The sequence below is a fragment of the Accipiter gentilis genome, chromosome 35 (assembly GCF_929443795.1).
Source record: "Accipiter gentilis chromosome 35, bAccGen1.1, whole genome shotgun sequence".
Taxonomy (NCBI): Eukaryota; Metazoa; Chordata; class Aves; order Accipitriformes; family Accipitridae; genus Astur; species Astur gentilis.
In genome coordinates this window covers 9,734,822-9,755,187 of record NC_064914.1, presented here as the reverse complement: position 1 = coordinate 9,755,187, position 20,366 = coordinate 9,734,822, and the positions used below count along the sequence as shown (strand labels likewise).

Below are 20,366 nucleotides of genomic sequence, written 5' to 3'. Positions count from 1 at the left end.
CCATGTAAACAAATGAAACAACATTGTGACTAACATCTATATATCTAAGAAATGCGTTTGGCAAATTTGTTTCAACACGCTCTGGCCAGATCTGTCGTTATCTCAACCCTTCTGCCCCACGTTGGGCGCCAAAAAGGACTGTCGTGGTTTCAGCCCGGCCGGTAACAAAGGACCACGCAGCCGCTCGCTCACTCCTCCGCCCCCCTCCGGTGGGATGGGGAGGAGACGGAGGAGAGAAAAGGAAAAGAAACTGGAACCTCGAGGGTTGAGATAAAGGCAGTTTACTGGGACAAACACAAAAGAGATTACAACAACAACAACGGCACTAATGAAAAAAAGGTATACAAAAAAGAGTGATGCACAGTGCAACTGCTCACCACCCGGGACCCGACGCTCCGCCACTTCCCCCACCGAAAAAAACAGAGACCACCCCCCGGCCCGCTCCCCATTTATATACTGGGCAGGATGTCACATGGTATGGAATAGCTCCTTGGCTAGTTCAGGTCAGCTGCCCCGGCTATGCCCCCACCTCCCAGGTTCCTGTAAAAATTAACTCTATCCCAGCTGAACCCAGGACACCTGGGTCTGCCGTGGAGCCTCCTGGCCTCACGGTTGCGGCCCCGTAGGTCATCTTGCCTGACAGCGCCTCCCGTCCGGGGGTCATTCTTCTTGCCGGGAGTTTTCTCTCTCGTTGAATCACCTCGTTGGTGGCGTTCCACGTGGTGACATTCTGCTCACGGTGTGCTTGGCTTGGACCTGCTCTGCCTGGGGATGTAGAGTCAGGGGTAGGTGGAAGAGCGATAAGAGTCTACGGGTGAAATGTTGATGTGCCTAGACCGTTTAGGTGAGGGTTGTACAGTCATATCTGCGCGAGTAGCCATCAGCGGGCTGCGCGGACAGCCGTGCCGGTAGTGTTTCATAGAGATGATTGGAGCCGTGTGGCAGGGGTTGTTGAGGGGCAGTGAAGCGGATTTGACTATCTCTATGGTGTTAAGACATGCACGTGATGGGCTACAAGTTTGGCCCTGTTTTTTTTTTTGGTTGGTGGGGTGTAGGGTTTAGGGTTACTCCGTGCGGGGCCCGGACGATAGAACACCAGTATGATGATTAAAGTTGCCCCTTTATTGAGCTTAGCTGATCATTCTTATACAATTCTCTAAGTTGTTTAGAAGCTTTGATTGGCTGCTGCACGCAAGCATGTGGTGTCCATGCGCACAAGCATAAGGGGTGATTGGTTACATCGATACTGTCCACGTGTATAAACATAAGATACAGTTAGTTATACTCGCTCTGTACACGCGCATACACACAGGATATAATTGGCTATGTTAGAGCATGCAAAACTTGTCTTAGTCCAATCGGTCGAGATAAGCCCCTGAATTGAGTTTGGTTGTGCCAAGTTCCCTTTATCGTGGAATGTGCACCTGTGTTTTTCTAATTGGGATCTTTCTTCTTCTATCTTCTTGTTTGTTCTGTTCAGGGCCTTCAAAGGTGTCTGGAACGCTCTTGCAACCATGAGCTACTTTCAGGCCCAGTAACTAAGTTCCACATATTTGAACACTACAGTGGGGGGTGGGGTTTGGTTTTTTTTGTTGTTTGTTTGGTTGGTTTGGGTTTTTTTTGTTTTGTTTTTAAATGACAGGCTGTAGCTGGACTCCAGATGGACTTTGTAGATGGAATCAAGACCTCTGGAGTTGTGAAGCTCTTGCTCTGCATCCAGGTGACTCGTTCAATATGTTTGGTTTTTTTTTTTTTTTTCAGATGTGGAGGGGACGGGATGCGTCCCACAGAGCGATGGGGGAAGGCAGCAGAGAGCTGTAAGGAGGTGGGCCCGTGAGTGGAGTCGGAAGGAAGATGCGTCCGGTGGCTCTATGAGAGTGCTTTGCTTTGCTGTGTTTTGCAGTTTTCTTGCATTGTATTGGTCTGTATTTGTCTTTGCCTTGTGTTGTTTTGTTGTGTATTTGTATCGACTGTCATGTGAGACTGTCTTGCAATGCCTGACCCTGCGTTGTGTTTTGTATTGCAGTGCTCTGTACTTGTATCGATTGCCACCTGAGACTGCCTTGCCTTCTACGGTTCTGCATTGGTTTTGTATTGTTTTGGTCTGTACTTGTATTGACTGTCACGTGAGAGTCTCTTGCATTGGCCCTGTTCCGTTTTGTCTGGTATGGCAGTGCTCTGAGTTGTTTTGCCTTGACCGAGGTAAGAGTACTGCCTTGTATGGCATTACATTTGCATGTGAATTACATGGTTCTATGTTCGTGTGTGTCTTGTATGGCATTGTAGCGGCAGCGTAGAAGGTTTAATGACTTTGGGCTCTTTGCATGCAAAGAGTTGAGGGGATCGCAATTGGACTGTGAACTAGCATTGAGTAAGGCAGGAACTGGGCAATGGTGTTCATCTTGTTTATGCGGACGCTTTGTGGCAAGTCTCTAGAACTGGTCAAGGCCTTGGAGGTCTGAGTAGCAGCGTGATGGGTCTTGGAGCGATCGGTAACTTTGGGAGAGCTCTGTGTTTGTGATGCTCTGGTTTTTTTCAAGTGCCATGGAAGACACTGGCTGTGAGGATGTGTTATTTTTGGAATAGGTGGGAAGCAGGGTAGGGGAGCGGTGGAGGACTTGACTTCTCTCTCGAGGATGAAGTGTCTGTTGACAAGCTTTGTGTGTTGTTTTTGCAGGTGATGACAGGGCACGAGACGTGCTTGAAGGAACCTTGAGTTTAGGTGACATGGCTGCTACGGAGGTTGGACTGTGACACGTGGCACTGTGAAAGCTCAGTATCGGGTTGAAAATGCACGGATGGTGGAGATGATTGTGTGTGTTGAAACATTGGTGTAATGGAAGGGCAGTTTGTGGGGAGGTTGGTTGGAAGGAGGTTGGGCTGGGGCCCGGGTTTTTGCAGGTAGGGCGATTTTTTGAGGCCCCTGCTGCCGCAGGCACGGGGTGACGGCCTCTCGAGGCCTGTGGGCGGTGGGATGGATGAGTTGAGAATGCGGGCTGGCGTCCATGTTGTCTGAATGAGTGGTGTGTTTTGAATGTGTCTAACCTTGTAGGGTTATGTGGTTTAGACTTGTTGGGGTTTTTTTTCCTTTCAGGTTGGATGTAGAGTTGAGATTTTTTTCAGGGAATTAGGAAAAAAACACAAAAAATTAGAATAAAAAAACCCAGCTGGGATCTGGGTTGGGTTTTGGTGTGTCCTCCCCTGCCCCAATATTTTTCTTTCCCCTGGTCCCAGCTGCTACATGAGGCAATGTTTATTGCCAATGTTTGGACAGGGGTTCGGCTCGGGCCCGGGTTTTCACTGGCAGGGTGATTCTTTTTCAAGGCTCCCGGGAACGGTGTTCCCATGGAGCACTCCCCTGGAACCTGGTAATTGCCAGTCAGCACAGGGAAATATGTTGTTCGGTGGATGGTCTTTGGAAGACAGTTGAGGATTTTGCAGGCGAAGGGTGGGGGGAGTTGGACTAGATGGCCAGGATGGAGTAGGCCAGGGTTGTGAAGTGCGTGAGTGTAACTCTGTTTGTCTGTGGTGGGTTTGTAAAAAAAATATTTGGGTGCTCTTTGTAGCTTGTGATGTAATGATATTTTTCAGTTTCTGTTTTTTTATTGAGGTTTGGAGGTGGATGATCTGTCAAGATGAGCAGAGCTCCCTCATTTGCTGCCCGGGAACAGGGATCGTGCAGGTATTGTCACCTCAGGGAGTAAAACTTCTGGATGTGCAGCGACGGATGTAATGGGAGCGAGGAATGTGGAAAAGACCACTCCGTAGAGCATTGCAGGTACTGAATAGTGGCATTTCTTCTTCAGGTAATGCTAGATTTTTTGGAGTTTAAATGTATTTGTAAAAATAATGATTAAAAGAGGACTAGAACTAATAGTGTCAAACATTTAACGAGTGAGGCCATAAATCTTTTCTATGTATTATAGAAAAAGTACCTTGTAGAATTGGATTGAAACACTGACATAGCTGGAAGTATGTGGAATGCGTAATGGACCAAATGAAGCACTAAATACAAAATGACAAAAAGACAGGTGTCCTTGTGGGAATCGCAGTACTAATGGCAATCGCAAAGGGAAGCGTAGAGGGAAGCATGGGCGTTTAGTGTCCATAGGTAAACTTATATGTTGAAGTAAGTGAAAGTGTCTGTTGGAATTAGGCATCCAAGGGCGAGTTGTAGATACCTTGAGGTACATGTAGCTGCTGCTGGGTTAACGGAAAAGGGGTGCATTCCTGCCTCTAGTGATTGCACAACTTTGAAAGTGGTTCTGTAGCTCCATAACCGTGAAATGGGCTCGGGCGCGGTGCGGCGCCGAAATGGGCTCGGGCGCGGTGCGGCGCCGAAATGGGCTCGGGCGCGGTGCGGCGCCGAAATGGGCTCGGGCGCGGTGCGGCGCCGAAATGGGCTCGGGCGCGGTGCGGCGCCGAAATGGGCTCGGGCGCGGTGCGGCGCCGAAATGGGCTCGGGCGCGGTGCGGCGCCGAAATGGGCTCGGGCGCGGTGCGGCGCCGAAATGGGCTCGGGCGCGGTGCGGCGCCGAAATGGGCTCGGGCGCGGTGCGGCGCCGAAATGGGCTCGGGCGCGGTGCGGCGCCGAAATGGGCTCGGGCGCGGTGCGGCGCCGAAATGGGCTCGGGCGCGGTGCGGCGCCGAAATGGGCTCGGGCGCGGTGCGGCGCCGAAATGGGCTCGGGCGCGGTGCGGCGCCGAAATGGGCTCGGGCGCGGTGCGGCGCCGAAATGGGCTCGGGCGATGTGTTACTTTTCTTAAAGGGGCTGAGGTACTGTGTAATTCTGAAATGGGCTCGATAAGTGGATAATATGTGTGTGTGTGTGTGGTGTTATTCTGTATTTCACTGTCCCTGTTGTCCTTCCTGTTCTTCTCTTTCCCTGACCATTTGTGGTGCTCCCTACTCTTTATTCATGTCTTCCCTCTCTCTCCAACCTCCCGTGCTTTTCACAGTCTCTATCTATTGTCATTATTCTCATCTGTTGCTCTGTGTTACTTCCTGTCCCATCATGTCATGTTGTATCTGTTCCTCCTGCTTTTTTCTCCATCTGTCCAGATCCCTGTCCCTTTTTTCTTCTATTGCTGTCCCTCTGCCCTGCTTCCTCTTGCTATCTTTTCTGTATTTCTCTCTTTCCATTTCCTCTTCCATCCTTTCTAACTGTATCCCCCTCTCCAGCTAGCTGTCCCTTCTCTTTTCTCTCTTCCTCCATGTCTCGCTCACAGTTGTTTTTTCCTCCAGTGCTGTCCTGCTTTGTCCCTTGTTTCTCACTCTTGTTCTGTCATGCTCCCTGTGTCTTTTTTGAACTCCTCCATCTCTGTCCTGCAGCCTATCACTATTTTTTTCCTCTGCCATCCCTTTGTCCTTCTTCCAGTGTTTGTGTCTCTCTCCCTTTGTTCTTTCTCCCTTCCTTTTTTTCCTTTCTTGCTACATCTCTGTTCTGCTCCCTAGAACAGAATCAAATTGCATTGAATCAAATCGTGAAACTTGGAAAGGACCTCTAAGATCATTAAGTCCAACCATCAACCCAACAGCACCATGCCTGCTAAATCATGTCCCAAAGTACCACAGCTACGTGTGTTTTGAACACCTCCAGGGATGGTGACTCCATCACTACCCTGGGCAGCCTGTTCCAATGCCTGACAATCCTCTCAGTAAATGATTTTTTTCCTGATATCCAATCTAAACCTTCTCTGGTGCAACTTCAGGCCATTTTCTCTCGTCCTATTTCTAGTTACTTAATAGAAGAGACCAGTACCCACCTCGCTACAATCTCCTTTCAGGTAGTTGTAGAGAGCGATAAAGTCTCCCCTCAGCCTCCTGTTGTCCAGACTAAACCACCCCAGTTCCTTCAGCCGTTCTTCTTACGACAGCAGACAGGGTTCATTTTAGCTGAGCTTTTGTCTTTCTAATTTCCTTTCTCTATGACCTAACAAGATTCCTGCACTCCTCCCAGGTTGCCCGCCCTTTCTTCCAGAGATGATAAACTCTCCTTTTGTTTCCTGACTCCTAGCAAAAGCCCCCCGTTCATCCAGGCCAGTCGTTTTCCTCAGCGATTAGACATTGCGGCACGGGGGAATAGCCTGGTCCCGAGCTGTTAAGATTTCCTTCTTAAAGAACATCCGTCCCTCCTGGACCGTCTCCCAAGGGACTCTCTCAACCAGTGCCTCAACGAGGCCAAAGTTTGCCCTCCGCAAGTCCAGAGCGCTGGTTTTGCTAACCCCCTTCCTTGCCTCACCAAGAATTGAGAATTCTGTCATTTCATGGTCGCTAAGCCCAAGACGGCCTGTGACCATCACACCTCCCACCAGTCCTTCCCTGTTCGTAAACAATAGATTTAGTAGGAATTGGTGGGCTGTGTGGACAGTAACGTTGAGATTTTTTTACGGAAATGATTGTAGGCTTGTGTCAGAGGTTGTTGACGGGTGGTGAAGTGGATTTGAGTCTCTAAGCTGTTGAGCCTTGCATGTGATGGGCTTAAAGTTTGGCCCTGGGTTTTTTGGTTGTTTTGTTTTTTTTTTTTTTTTTTTTAAACGGCTGGTTGTAGCTGGAGTACTGGTATTCCTAGATGGATTCAAGATCTCTGGAGTTGTTAAGCTCTTGCTCTGCATCCAGGCCGATTGGTTCAATATGGGGTTTTATTCAGATGCTGAGAACGAGATGCGTGCCCCAGAGCAACAGAGGAGGGGAGGGGAGTGCTGTAAGGAGGTGGATCTGTGAGTGGAGTTGGAGGGAAGATTCGGCCGGTGGCTCTCTGACTAGCTGATAGGGTTTTTTTTTTTCTTTTATTATTTTGAAGGTGCGAAGCAAGGAGTGAAGCGGGCCATCAGCACTGGAGGTGTCTTGTGCAAGGTGAGCTCTGACTACTGGCTTAAAGGAACTGTTCCTTTGGAGGTGTTGCATTTGTTGGCAAATTTGGAATGATCCCTTGTTTGTCTTTGCAGGCAGTGCGCATGCTTTGATGTGGCAAGCTCTTGATGACAGAGCGGGGTATTTGAGCGGCCAAGGTAGAGGAGAGGGAGTTGGGAATCCGTGCGGGTGGGCTGAGGTTTTGGGCGGCCTCTCAGCATGCGTCTTCTGCTTTGGTTTTTGCAGGTGGGGCATGCAGCCTTAGAGGAGCCATGCCGCAGGCCAATGAGGAGTTTGAGAAGGTGAGGTGGTTGTGGGCTGAGTTGGTGTTGAATATCAAATATTACATGGTTGCTTGATTAAGCATTTATTTTTGTTTTGCAAGCGCAGTGCAGGCCACCGTTGGATTTGGATGAGTGCTCAAGGTGACCTGTGGATTAGGGAGGAGGAGAATGGGCCTAGTGAGTCTCACGACTGCTACGCTAATTTTGTGTGTCTCGCTGTCTCAGGTACCATGAGTGATGATGGACGCAGGGTCTGACTCTGGAATGAATAGGTAACATAATGCTGTGGTGCGTGTGATTAAGAGTGGGGGGTGGGAAAGTAGTTGGTGTTGGCTGATGGGTTACTTCCTGCCTCTTCTGATTTTGAGAGGGTTTTTTTTTGTCTTGACTGCAGACAATGAAGAGGAACCTGGCGACTGCAGGATTGTCCCAGTTAGCCCATGTGACTTTTGCGGAGTATGGATTCGTACCCTTGGCCCTCTGAAAGTTAAGTTGAGGGACCCGGGCTGGGGAGCAGCTGGGAGGGAGGGACAAAGCTGGGAAGTGCCGGGAGGGGTTTTAAAGTGAGAGTAGAAGGGCAGGAGCCATCCTGTTTGGGCAGGTGAAGGGCGCGGGTTGCTTTTCAGCCCAAGACCAGCATGTGCCAGGCAGGGCAGTTCCGGCTTGTGTCTGTGGTGGTGTGTAGTTTGTGTAGTGTGTCTTGTGTGCCTTTGACCTTCTTTGGGTCTCGACACCATCATCAGTCTTTGTGCTCGGGGAGCCTGGCATGTGCTTTGGGAGCAGTCCCTAGGGTCTCGATTGCCCTTACTCATCGGCACTGTGCAATCGGGTGCCGCTTGTCTTGCGCTCGGAGGTCTGAAGCGTCGATCGGTGTCGGAAGGTTCCCGCTGGTTCTCTTTTGCGGCACTCTTCTGGGCTGCTTTGGCAGCTCTGCTCTCTAGCCGTGTGTTGTCTCGGAATGGGAGTTCTTCCCCGCCTCTTGACGTTCCAAGGTCTTGACGACAGCCCCTTACGCGTCCGTGATCTTGGTTTTGACGGTACCCTCTTGTAACGGGCCGTTCCTTTTGCCTCTTCTTCTTTGGGGCGGTCATAGAGCCTCCTGGCTTTGTGGTCTTGGCCGCTGTAGGTCATCTTGCCGGCTGGCAACTCCCGTCTGGGAGTCATTCTTCTTGCTGAGAGGTTTCTTTCTCTTTGAATCACCCTGTTGGTACCATTCTGTGTTGTGCGTATTGTGCGCATGGGTGCGTTTGGTTTGGAGCTGCTCTGTCCGGGGATCTAGCGTTGGGTAGGTGGAACAGCAATAGGAGTCTATGGGTGAAATGTTGATTTGCCTTGATGGTTTAGGCAAGGGTTGTAAAGTCATCTGAGATTGTGTAGCCGTCGGTGGGCTTTGTGGACAGCCACATTGATAGTGTTTTACTGAGGTGATTGGAGCTGTGTGGCATGGGCTGTTGAGGGGCAGTGAAGCAGATTTGAGTCTCTAAGGTCTCAGGTCTTGCATGGGAAGGGCTTGAAGTTAGGGCCGCCTTCTATTTTTTTTTTCATTTTTCTAACATGGCAGGCTGTAGTTTCACTCCAGATGGTCTTTGTAGATGGAATCAAGACCTCTGGAATTGTGAAGGTCTTGCTCTGCAGCCAGGTGACTCGTTCAATATGATTTATTTTCAGATGCAGAGGGACATCTGCGTGCCCCAGAGCGATGGAGGAGGGGAGCGGAGCGTAAGAAGGTGGGTCCATGAGAGGAATTGGAGGGAAGATGTGGCTGGTGGCATTATGACTAGCTGATCGGGTTCTTTTTTCCTTGTATTTGGAAGGTCGCAAGCAAGGAGCAAAGCGGGCCATGGGTAGCGGAGGTGACTCGGGAAAGGTGAGTCGTGACTACTGGGTTAAAGAAACTGTTCCTTTGGAGTGTTGTATTGTTGGCAGAGTTGAAAGCATCCCTTGTTTGTGTTTTTGCAGATGATACGCATGCCTTGAAGTGGCAAGCTCTTGATGACAGAGCCGGGTAGTTGAGCGGCCAAGGGAAAGGAGAGGGAGTTGCGAATCGGTCCGGGCAGGCTGCGGTTTCGGGCGGTCTCTCGGCATGCGTCTCTTGCTTTGGTTTTTGCAGGTGGTGCACGCAGCCTCGGAGGGGTGAAGCTGCACGGCGATGTGCAGTCTGAGGAGGTGAGGTGGTTGTGGGCTGGGTCGGTGTTGAATATCGAAGTATTAGGTAGTTGCTTGGCTAAGCGTTTACCTTTTGTTTTGCAGGTGCTGCGCGGGCCAGCTTTGGAATAGGATGAGCCTTTGAGTTGAGCTGTGGCTGAGAGAGGAGGAGCATGGGGCTGGTGACTTCTCGCGAGTGCTGTGCTAATTCTGTGAGTCTTGCTGTTTGAGGTACCCTGAGAGATGATGGCTGCAGGGTGTGACCCTGGAAAGAGCAGGTAAGCATAACACTGTGGTGTGTGTGTGATTAAGTGGGCTTTTGGGAAAGTAGCTGGTGTTGGCTGATGGGTTACTGCATCTTCTGATTTTGCTGGTGTTGTGTTTTTTTTTTTTTTTTTTTTTTGTCTTGACTGCAAGCGATGAAGAGGAACCTGCTGACTGCTGGACGGTCCCAGTTAGCCCGTGTGATTTTTGCGGAGGCTGGATTTGTACCCTTGGCCCTCTGGAAGTTACGTTGAGGGACCCGGGCTGGGGAGTGGCTGGGAGGGAGGGACAGTGCTGGGAATTGCCAGGAGGGGTTTTAAAGTGAGAGTAGGAGGGCAGGAGTCCTGTTTGGGAAGATGAAGGGCATGGGTTGCTTTTCAGCCCGAGACCAGCGCGTGCCGGGCAGGGCAGTTCCGGCCTGTGTCTGTGGTGGTGTGTAGTTTGTGAAGTGTGTCTTGTGTGCCTTTGACCTTCTTCGGTGGGGGGGCAGGGAATCGCCTCTCGGGGACTAGCTGGGTGTCGGTCGGCAGGTGGTGAGCAATTGCTGTGCTCATCATTTGTACATTCCAATCCTTTTATTACTACTGTTGTCATTTTATTAGTGTTATCATTATCATTATTAGTTTCTTCTTTTCTGTTCTATTAAACCGTTGTTATCTCAACCCAGGAGTTTTACTTCTTTTCCTGATTTCCTCCCCCACCCCACTGGATGCGGGGGAGAGAGAGTGAGTGAGCGGCTGCGTGGTGCTTAGTTGGTGGCTGGGGTTAAACCACGACAGTCCATGTTGGTGCCCAATGTGGGGCACAAAGGGTTGAGATAACAACAAACCTGACCAGAGCTTGTTAAAACAAATTTGGTCCAAGCGTTCATTATGTTGATTTAGGTGTTCTTAGAGTTGTTGCTCTGGCTTTTAAAGCTCTGTTATGTATCACCTCGCTTGCTGTATATAGTTCCTCTTTTACTGCTTATCCATGGGAGGTGGATTAAGGTTTTTGCTTTGATGTATGGTATAACACTGGTTTATGGTATGATAAAGTCATCGGCTGTGGGATTAATCTGGTATTTGCACTTAGCATTGTCATCTTTATACGGCGGGAGGCACCTGTGGGAAACTATTACTAATTATACCATTTACCTTTCCTCCATGGAAAACCAGTTTATGGGTGGGGTACCTTTCTTCCCCTCTCCTTTCTCCTTCAGTCTGGTTACTATGGTGTTTGAGAATTTTGAAAAATTTGAATACTCCTGGGGAGTTGGGACTAGCACGGTCCTAGCCCTACTGCTAGGAATTAGCATACTTCTGAATGTGATTCAGCTCTCATTTAAGGTTAAACAGCTATTTAAGAAGATCACCCAGAGATGTGCCCCCAGGCTAGATAATTATGAGTGGCAGGGTGTGTAGGGTAGTATGGGCAAGTACCTAGAAAAGTGGGCACCTCCAATGTTTTGGAAATTCACCCCTGAACAAGTGCAGGATCCAGAAGAACTAGTAAAATATTTGGAAAAGGTATGCTGTCACCCCAGCAGCTCCAGAGAGATACAAATCACTGCAACGTGCTGGGGCCTGGCCCATGCCTATCGAGCCCTGTTCGACACTACTCAGTACCCTCAAGGGGAAGAGAAAGTCTCTAGGCCTAACAACAAAACGATGAGCACCGCGGCCACCCAAACCTCGGCAATGGGCACTGCGGCCCCTCTAGGCCTGGCAAGGAGCATTGTAGGCACCCAGACCTTGGCGACAGGCACCGTGACCCCTCCAGCCCCGGCGACGAGAACTCGGGCTACCCAAACCTCAACAACAGCCACTGCAGCCCCTCCAGCCCCGGCAATGAGCACAGCAGCTACCCAAACCTTGGCAACAAGCCCTCCAGCCCCACCGATGAGCACTGCTGCTACCCAAACCTCGGTGACAGACACTGTGGTTATCCAGAACCTGATGAGCGATACTGCAAATGAACCAGAGGACCAACCTGGACCAGTATCAGTTGCCCCCATACAGAAAAGGAAATATACAAAAAAATCAGTTCGCTTAGCGAAGGATGAAGATGAACCAAGGCCATCACGGGAACCGGAGGAAGAGGCAGAACCAGAGGTAATAACCCGGTCCCTATCCTTGAGTAAGCTGCAGGATTTGTGAAAAGATTTTGGCCGCCATATAGGTGAGCATATTATCACCTGGCTCCTCCAATGCTGGGACAATGGGGCTAATAGCTTGGAATTAGAAGGTAGGGAAGCCAAGCAGCTGGGATTGCTTGCCAGGGAAGGTGACATTGACAAGGCAATTGGAAAAGGGACACAGGCCATCAGCTTCTGGAGATGACTACTGTCAAGTGTGAAGGAGAGGTACCCCTTTAAGGAAGACGTTATATGTCAATCAAGCAAGTGGACCACCATGGAAAAAGGGCATTCAATATCTGAGGGAATTAGCTGCGCTAGAGACAATTCATCGTGACCCAGACAACCCACAATTACCCAAAGATCCAGACGAAGTTCAATGCACACGACCCACGTGGTGGAAGTTTGTATGGAGCGCACCATTGTCCTATGCCAACTCACTGGCAATAACGGCTTGGAAAGACGAAGAGGCACCGACAGTGCATGAAGTGGCTTGCCAACTCCGTCAATACGAAGAAAATCTCTCCTCCTCCCTACATGCCTGCATTTCGGCTGTGGAGAATCTGTCTGAGGATTTCCAGCAATTCAAAGAGGATATGTCCTACTCCACACTTGTAAGGACCAATGTCTCAGCTATTAGGAATGAGCGTTCTTCTGCCCAAGAGAGAGAATATAGAAGATGCACACCGCGAGGTGCCCTGTGGTTTTACCGATGTGATCATAGAGAGGACATGAGGAAATGGGACGGAAAACCTACCTCGGTCCTAAATGCACGGGTACGTGAGCTGCGAGGGGAAAAAAACACCACAAAAGGGGATTCTACCAGGAAAAATGCCACTCCAGTTTCCAAACAGAGTAGAAGGGCTGATTTTATTTCCGATCCTCTTGAAGGGAATTCTGAGCCAATTTTACGAGAAGTGAATACTGAATACTCTGACCACAATTAGAGGGGCCCTGCCTTCAGCCAGGTGGAGGAAAGGGATAACCGGGTCTATTGGACTGTGTGGATTCGATGGCCTGGCACGTCAGACCCACAGGAGTATAAGGCTCTAGTAGACACTGGCGCACAGTGCGCTCTAATGCCATCAAGTTATAAAGGGACAGAACCCATTTGTATTTCTGGTGTGACAGGGGGATCCCAAGAGTTAACTGTATTGGAAGCTGAAGTAAGCCTGACTGGAAATGAATGGCAGAAACACCCCATTGTGACTGGTCCAGAGGCTCCGTGCATCCTTGGCATAGACTATCTCAGGAGGGGGTATTTTAAGGACCCGAAGGGGTATCGATGGGCTTTCGGTGTAGCTGCCTTGGAGATGGAGGGCACTGAACAGTTGTCTACCCTGCCTGGTCTCTCTCAAGACCCTTCGATTGTGGGGTTGCTGAAGGTTGAAGAACAACAAGTGCCAATTGCTACCATGACGGTGCACTGGCGGCAATATCGCACCAACCGAGACTCTCCGATTCCCATCCACAAATTGATTCGCCAACTGGAGGGCCAAGGAGTGATCAGCAAAACTCGCTCACCCTTTAATAGTCCCATATGGCCAGTGTGGAAGTCTAATGGGGAATGGAGATTAACAGTTGACTATCGCGGCCTGAATGAAGTTACCCCGCCACTGAGCGCTGCCGTTCCAGATATGCTAGAACTTCAATACAGCCAAGTGGTATGCCACAATTGACATTGCTAATGCGTTTTTGTCAACCCCTCTGGCAGCAGAGTGTCGCCCACAATTTGCCTTTACTTGGAGGGGTGTCCAGTACACTTGGAATCGATTGCCCCAGGGGTGGAAACACAGCCCCACCATTTGCCATGGACTAATCCAGACTGCACTGGAAAAAGGTGAAGCTCCAGAACACCTGCAATACATTGATGACATCATCGTATGGGGCAACACAGCAGAAGAAGTCTTTGAGAAAGGGAAGAAAATAATCCAAATCCTTCTGAAAGCTGGTTTCGCCATAAAAGAAAGTAAGGTCAAGGGACCTGCACAGGAGATCCAGTTTTTGGGAATAAAATGGCAAGATGGACGTCGTCAGCTCCCAATGGATGTGATTAACAAAATAGCAGCTATGTCTCCCCCAACTAACAAAAAGGACACACAGGCCTTCTTAGGTGTCGTGGGGTTTTGGAGAATGCATATTCCAAATTACAGTTTGATTGTAAGCCCTCTCTATCAAGCGACCAGGAAGAAGAATGATTTTAAATGGGGCCCCGAACAACAAAAAGCCTTTGAACAAATTAAATGGGAGATTGTTCATGCTGTAGCTCTTGGACCAGTCCGGACAGGACAAGATGTTAAAAATGTGCTCTCCACTGCAGCTGGGGTGAATGGCCCTACCTGGAGCCTCTGGCAGAAAGCACCTGGGGAAACCCGAGGCCGACCCCTGGGGTTTTGGAGTTGAGGATATCGAGGATCCGAGGCTCGCTCTACTCCAACTGAAAAAGAGATACTGGCAGCGTATGAAGGAGTTTGAGCTGCCTTGGAAGTGGTTGGTACTGAGACACAGCTCCTCTTAGCACCTCGACTGCCAATGCTGGGCTGGATGTTCAAAGGGAGGGTCTCTACACATCACGTGACTGACGCCACGTGGAGTAAGTGGATCGCACTGATCACACAGCGGGCTCGCATAGGAAACCCCAGTCGCCCAGGAATTTTAGAAGTGATCATGGACTGGCCAGAAGGCAAAGATTTTGGGATGTCACCAGAGGAGGAGGTGGCACATGCTGAAGAGGCCCCGCTGTATAAAAAACTGTCAGAAAATGAGAGGCAATATGCCCTGTTCACTGATGGGTCCTGTCGCATTGTGGGAAAGCATCGAAGGTGGAAAGCTGCTGTATGGAGTCCTACACGACAAGTTGCAGAAACTGCTGAAGGAGAAGGTAAATCGAGTCAGTTTGCAGAGGTGAAAGCCATCCAGCTAGCGTTCTAGCGTTAGACATTGCTGAAAGAGAAAAGTGGCCAGTGCTCTATCTCTATACTGACTCATGGATGGTGGCAAATGCCCTGTGGGGGTGGCTACAGCAACGGAAGCAGAGCAACTGGCAGCGCAGAGGTAAACCCATTTGGGCTGCCGCACTGTGGCAAGATATTGCATCCCGGCTAGAGAATCTGGTTGTAAAAGTACATCATGTAGATGCTCATGTACCCAAGGGTCGGGCCGCTGAGGAACATCGAAACAACGAACAGGTGGATCAGGCTGCCAAGATTGAAGTGGCTCAGGTGGACCTAGACTGGCAACATAAGGGTGAGCTATTTATGGCTCGGTGGGCCCATGATACTTCAGGCCATCAGGGAAGAGATGCAACATATAGATGGGCTCGAGATCGAGGGGCGGACCTGACCATGGACACTATCGCACAGGTTATCCATGAATGTGAAACATGTGCTGCAATTCAGTAAGCCAGGCGGTTAAAGCCCCTGTGGTATGGAGGGCGATGGCTGAAATATAAATTTGGGGAAGCCTGGCAGATTGACTGTATCACACTCCCACAAACTCGCCAAGGCAAGTGCTATGTGCTGACAATGGTGGAAGCAACCACCAGATGGCTGGAAACGTATTCTGTACCTGACGCCACTGCCTGCAACACTATCCTGGGCCTTGAGAAGCAGGTCCTGTGGCGACATGGCACCCCAGAAAGAGTTGAGTCAGACAAGGGGACTCATTTCCTAAACAACCTCATAGACACCTGGGCCAAAGAGCATGGCATTGAGTGGGTGTATCATATTCCCTATCATGCACCAGCCTCTGAGAAAATCCAGCGATACAATGGACTGTTAAAGACTACATTGAGAGCAATGGGGGGTGGAACCTTCAAACATTGGGATATACGCACTTAGCAAAAGCCACCTGGTTAGTCAACACCAGAGGATCTGCCACTCGGAGTGGCCCTGCCCAATGAGAATTTTTACATACTGTAGAAGGGGATAAAGTCCTTTGTCGTGGTTTAACCCCAGCCAGCAACTAAGCACCACGCAGCCGCTCACTCACTTCCCCCATCCAGTGGGATGGGGGAGGAAATTGGGGAAAAAAAGTAAAACTCCTGGGTTGAGATAAGAACAGTTTAACAGAACAGAAAAGAAGAAACTAATAATGATTATGATAACACTAATAAAATGACAACAGTAGTAATAAAAGGATTGGAATGTACAAATGATGCACAGGGTAATAGCTCACCACCTGCCGACCGACACCCCGCCAGTCCCTGAGCAGCAATTCCCTGCCCTCCCCCACTTCCCAGTTCCTAAACTAGATGGGATGTCACATGGTATGGAATACACCGTTGGCCAGTTTGGGTCAGGTGCCTTGGTTGTGTCCTGTGCCAACTTCTTGTGCCCTGGCTGGCCATGAGAAGCTGAAAAATCCTTGACTATAGTCTAAACAATACTGAGCAACAACTGAAAACATCAGTGTTATCAACATTCTTTGCATGCTGAACTCAAAACATAGCCCTGTACCAGCTACTAGGAAGACAGTTAGCTCTATCCCTGCTGAAACCAGGACATCCCTGTAGTGCACATGAAAAATATGTTCGGGAAAACAGTCTGGGTTACTCCTGCCTCAGGCAAAGGTAAACCCATTCGTGGGATTGCTTTTGCTCAAGGGCCTGGGTGCACTTGGTGGGTGATGCGAAAAGATGGAGAAGTCTGATGCGTGCCTCAAGGGGATTTGATTTTAGGTGAAAATAGCCAGAATTAAACTGTATGATATTAGTTGCTATATAACCCTGCTACTGTATGTTATCATTACGATAATTGTTATATGCTATATCCATAGTACTATAGTAAGACTCACTTGGATCAAGCAAGAAAGAACTGCGATAAAACTGAGCAAAATGCAGTAGTGATGGAACCAGAACTGACTCCAGCATGCAACAATCCAACGGTGCACACCATCCTCCTGCTGCGTCAAATGTCAGTTGCTCGTCCCACCGCACTGAAGCCCAATTCTGCTCTACTGACTGAGAGGACTTTGCACCATTCCTCCTGCCCAGACAGACTGGTATGACAGATGGAGCCCGGAGTCAGAAACTAATTGAACTCAACAAATGTTTTATGAACATAACTCATGAACTAAAGGAATGATATCACTCTGTGTGTATACATATATATATATGTCTCATTGTTCATATGTCTTAAAGGGATGGAAAGGTGGTGATGATTAATCAGGACGTAACTAAAGGTATGGTAACTGAGCATGACGTCAATGGTATAGAATAAGGGGTGGATACTGTCCTGGTTTCAGCTGGGATAGTTAACTGTCTTCCTAGTAGCTGGTACAGGGCTATGTTTTGAGTTCAGCATGTGAAGAATGTTGATAACACTGATGTTTTCAGTTGTTGTTGCGCAGTAGTGTTTAGACTACAGTCAAGGATTTTTCAGCTTCTCATGCCCATCCAGGGCACAAGAAGTTGGCACAGGACACAGCCAGGGCACCTACCCAAACTGGCCAACGGTGTATTCCATACCATGTGACGTCCCATCTAGTTTTAGGAACTGGGAAGTGGGGGGGCAGGGAATCACTGCTCGGGGACTAGCTGGGTGTCGGTTGGCAGGTGGTGAGCAATTGCCCTGTGCATCATTTGTACATTCCAATCCTTTTATTACTACTGTTGTCATTTTATTAGTGTTATCATAATCATTATTAGTTTCTTCTCTTCTGTTCTATTAAACCGTTCTTATCTCAACCCAGAAGTTTTACTTTTTCTCCTGATTTCCTCCCCCATCCCACTGGATGGGGGGGGGGAGTGAGTGAGCGGCTGCATGGTGCTTAGTTGCTGGCTGGGGTTAAACCACGACACACCTCCAGGGATGGTGACTCCATCGCTACCCTGGGCAGCCTGTTCCAATGCCTGACAACCCTGTCAGTAAATGATTTTTTTTCTGATATCCAATCTAAACCTTCTCTGGCGCAACTTCAGGCCATTTTCTCTCGTCCTATTTCTAGTTACTTGATAGAAGAGACCAGTACCCACCTCGCTACACTCTCAGGTAGTTGTAGAGAGCGATAAGGTCTCCCCTCAGCCTCCTTTTCTCCACACTAAACCACCCCAGTTCCCTCAGCCGTTCCTCATCAAACTTACGCTCCAGGCCCCTCACCAACTCGGTTGCCCTTCTCCGGATGCGTTCCAGCAACTCAACGTCTTTCCCGTAGCAAGGGGCCAAAAACTCAACGCAGTACTCAAGGTGTAGCATCACCAGTGCCGAACAGAGGGGAACAATTACCTCCCTGCTCCCGCCGGCCACACTATTTCCGATACAGGCCAGGATGCCACTGGCCTTCCTGACCACCTGGGCACACTGCTGGCTCATATTCAGCCGGCTGTCAACCAGCACCCCCAGGTCTTTCCCTGCCAGGCAGCTTTCCAGCCACTCTTCCCCAAGCCCATAGCGCTGCACAGGGTCGCCGCGACTGAAGCGTAGGACCTGGCACTCAGCCTCACTGAACTTCATACAGCTGGCCTCGGCTCATCGATCCAGACTGTCCAGATATCTGCGTAGAGCCTTCCTACCCTCAAGGAGATCGACCCTGCCTCTCAAGTTGGTGTCTGCAAACTTGCTGAGGAGGCACTTGATCTCCTCATCCAAATCATCGATAAAGGCGTTAAGCAGAACCGGGCCCAACACCGAGCCCTGGGGAACACCACTAGCGACCCGCCACCAACCGGATTTAACCCCATTCCCCGCAACCCTCTGGGCTCGTCCATCCAGCCAGTTTTTCACCCAGCAAAGAGTATGCTTGTCTAAGCCAGAGACGACAGCTTCTCGAGGAGTATGCCATGAGAGATGGTATCAAAGGCCTTGCTGCAGTCAAGGTAGGTGACATCCACAGCCTTTCCCTCATCCACTAGGTGGGTCACCTGGTCATAGAAGGAGATTGGGTTGGTCAAGCAGAACCTGTCTTTCGTAAACCCACGCTGACCAGGCCCAATCCCCTGCTTGTCCCAGACTTGCCACGTGAGCGCTCTCAAGGCAAACCGTTCCATAATCTTCCCCGGTACCGAGGTCAGGCTGACAGGCCCGTAGTTCCCCGGATCCTCCCTCCGACCCTTCTCGTAAATGGGCGTCACACCGGCAAGCCTCCAGTCCTCTGGGACCTCCCCCGTTGACCAGGATCGCCAATAGATGATGGAAAGCAGCTTGGGAAGCACCTCTGCCAGTTCCCTCTGCCCTCTTGGATGGATTCCATCTGGTCCCATAGATTTGTGAGCATACAGATGGCGTAGTAGGTCACTAACTATTTCCTCCCGGATTAATGGATTAAGGGGGGTGTGTGTGTGTGTGTGTGTATTCTGCTCTTCATCCTCACCTTCCAGCTCAGGAGGCAAGAGTACCCTGAGGATAACCGGTCTCCCTCTTAAAGACTAAGGCAAAGAAGGCATTAAGTACCTCAGCCTTTTCCTCATCTCTGGTGGCAACGTTCCCTTCTGTATCCCTTAAAGGATAGATATGCTCCTTGGGATTCTTTTGACCGTTAATGTATTTGTAAAAACATTTTTTGTCGTCTCTTATGACAGCGTACAGGGTTCGTTCTAGCTGAGCTTTTGTCTTTCTAATTTCCTTTCTCTATGACCTAACACGATCCCTGCACTCCTCCCAGGTTGCCTGCCCTTTCTTCCAGAGATGATAAACTCTCCTTTTGATTCCCGACTCCTAGCAAAAGCCCCCTGTTCAGCCAGGCCGGTCGTTTTCCTTGGCAATTCGACTTGCGGCACGGGGGAATAGCCTGGTCCCGAGCTGTTAAGATTTCCTTCTTAATGAATGTCCGTCCCTCCTGGACCCCTTTGCCCTTCAGGACCATCTCCCAAGGGACTCTCTCAACCAGTGCCTCAACGAGGCCAAAGTTTGTCCTCCGCAAGTCCAGAGCGCTGGTTTTGCTACCCCCCTTCCTTGCCTCACCAAGAATTGAGAATTCTGTCATTTCACGGTCGCTAAGCCCAAGACGGCCTGTGACCATCACACCTCCCACCAGTCCTTCCCTGTTCGTAACCAATAGATCTAGCAAGGCTCCTCCCCTGGTCGGCTCACCTACCGCCTATGTTGGGAAGTTATCTTCCACACGCTCCAGGAACCTCCTAGACTGTTTACTCTCAGCTGTGGCATAGTTCCAGCAGACGTCTGGACACTTGAAGTCCCCCACGAGAACAAGGGCACGCGATTCTAAGACTACTGCCAGCCGCTTGTAGAACGATTCATCCGTCACTTCGACCCGGTCGGGCGGTCTGTAACAGACTCCCAGAACAATATCTGCCTTATCGGCCTTCCCTCTCATCCTCACCCATAAGCACTCCGCCTTGTCATCACACTCGGGTAGCTCTGTACAGTCCAAACCCTGCCTAACATAGAGAGCCACCCTGCCACCTCTTCTACCTTGCCTATCCCTTCTGAAGAGCTCGTAGCCATCCGTCGCAGCACTCCGCTCACGGGAGGCGTCCCACCGTGTTTCCGTGATGGGGACTAAGTCATATGTATCCTGCCGCACGATGGCTTCCAGCTCCTCCCGTTTATTGCCCATGCTGCATGCATTGGCATAGATGCATTCGAGCTGGCCTATCGAATCCACCCCTAACGTCGGCACAACGCTGCCCCCAGGCTCATCTCTGGTGCACCTAGTCTTATCCCTTAACCCCCTCAACCCTAGTTTAAAGCCCTCTCTATGAGCCCCGCCATCTCACGAGCGAGGATTCTTTTACCCCTTTGAGATAGC

At 50.0% G+C, this 20,366-nt stretch overlaps 1 long non-coding RNA gene across 1 annotated transcript in view; it reads left to right on the top strand.

Moving 5' to 3' along the window:
• Positions 1-20,366, top strand: part of LOC126034699 (uncharacterized) — a 76,542-nt gene that overhangs the window by 29,496 nt on the left and 26,680 nt on the right. Inside the window, exon 2 of the long non-coding RNA XR_007504684.1 lies at positions 9,512-9,558. This is a non-coding gene — a long non-coding RNA (uncharacterized LOC126034699). The remainder of the gene's footprint in view (positions 1-9,511; positions 9,559-20,366) is intronic.